This window comes from Neodiprion virginianus, chromosome 6 (assembly GCF_021901495.1).
Source record: "Neodiprion virginianus isolate iyNeoVirg1 chromosome 6, iyNeoVirg1.1, whole genome shotgun sequence".
In the NCBI taxonomy this organism is placed as follows: domain Eukaryota; kingdom Metazoa; phylum Arthropoda; class Insecta; order Hymenoptera; family Diprionidae; genus Neodiprion; species Neodiprion virginianus.
In genome coordinates, this window is record NC_060882.1 from 28067578 (window position 1) to 28069733 (window position 2156).

Genomic DNA, 2156 nt, shown 5'->3' on the forward strand with positions numbered 1-2156 from the left:
CGACCGGAGCTGTTTGCTTGGCAGTGCAATTTTATATGCGTGTTAGCGGTTGCTTCTCCCTTCGAGGCCTTGTTTTCTTTAGCTTTATGTACAACGCCACCGCCGCGTCGACACCGAAGCGTCGAGTCTAGCGGGGCACTTGGCTTCCGTATAAGAACGCTTCAAATGGGAACACTTAACTCGCACCAGAAGCGAGGGGATAATGTCGCCGAACAAGTTGAGCAGTTTGTGTAAGAGACAAGCGGCGTTAAATGTCACGGGCGTTAGCGGACGGCTGATTGAATGATAAAAATAATGGGAGTATTTGTATAATATAATTGCGGGAGGGTAGCGTGAATGATATGCAAATGGAGTCGCAAATCGCTTCGGTGATAATTCGAGCGGGACCCGGGCCACCCGTCTAGCTCTTCTCCATTCCGTCGAATTAAAGGCCATGTCTATCGCACTCTTGTAGATATCTATATGTATACAATACGTATATCGTGGTATTATTTCGACATTGAATCGAATTTTTTAAATAAATTCGTCCCAGGCCAACGCAGAGCTGATTTACGATTCGACTGATACCCGTGGACGCGTTGATTAATGCCCCGCTGTTAAAATATCACTCGTCAACGTGACTAATAAAATAGGATAAAAACAAGCGAAAGAATAAAAAAAATAATAATAATAATGCGTTATAATTAAGACCCCGCCGGAGCCTGGTGTCAAATGCACCTGGTAACGGTCTTAATCGCGTGTTTTTTGAATTGACCTACAACTTCTTTTTTGTCCTTATTTGTTTTATTTATTCACACTTGATGAATTCGCCGTGAAAGTCCTGAGAGTCTATAACGGATAAAGTGATTAAAATGAATCAACGTTATTAGATATAGCCGTAATGGGCGACATGGTTGATTTAATAAATTAATACTATTAAGTCGAGTGTATACGGCGTGAGCGTCTTCTTCGTTTTATTTATAATCTTGTATGGAAATGAAACAACAACGAATATATGTATATGTAGAATACGATTTAAGCAGTTGCAGAGTAGAAAGCGTCAAGGTTGGTATTATAATAATTATTTATTGACCAAATCCCCTGAACTCTATCCTCCGATGCATGTACCCCTATACCTTATATCGCCGTAATGATATTCAATGCTATTTTTCATCGGTAGGTACCTCACCTATCTTTTTATGGGCTATAGATAAGGTGATATAACGAACCGTTCGGTATTTAGGTCCGAACATAAATGGATCTCGGAGTTTTTTTTAATTACTATCTAATTACTTAATTAACATGTCATTATAGAATATTAATAACGTAATAGATTATAGATTCGTAATGCCGAACATACTTCAAGAATATTTCATAACTTTTTAACCGGGCAAACCATCTCTTCTTACTTTTCCTTTTAATTAATCCTTTTCTTTCTATTCGGAGAACGCCACCCGTTCCCCGTCGATCCCGAAGATGAAAACTCCTCAAACTCAGACTGTACAGGGCGCTCTGAATAAAATATACGAGTACGATAATGATGGGAGGATATCGGGGAAAACTCGGAATTGGCACACCGCCAATCCTATTAAGGCATCACTGATTGGCACGGAATTCTTCGGTGGGTCGAGCACTCGGTTTCTATTGTCAACAAGTCCGAGTTCCCGGTAAGAGGTTCAAAGAAAGGCGATGATCGGGATGTATCGCTCCTCACCGTACAATACAAACTAATTTGTTGAATTTCTAAGAGTGCAGCCCACGAGTTCCGCCTCCGCGACATCAGCCACCGTATCGCGGACCCTCGGCTCGTGGAATCAGTGTTGTAAACTCTGTTATATTGCCGAGGCTAAACTTAGACCGAATCGGTTCACGAATAGACTACAATACCACGCGATAGATACGCCTGACGTAAAAATAGAGACAGCTTGCTTAGAAAACAACACCCGGAGGTTGCGGCCTTCTTCGTCCTCCCACATTTTGCCGCATTCCTCCCATGGCCGGCTCTGAGACGAACCGAGGGAACGAACCCGCTTACACGTTACACCCTGCCGAGAGTTTCGCCACTTCCATTTTCCCTTCGGACACAGCCGCGATCAAGAATATCGCATATTTACAGTCGGTGTACCGATCTTTCAATCATTCTTCATTAATATCTGTGGGTGAGTATCTACGTAAAT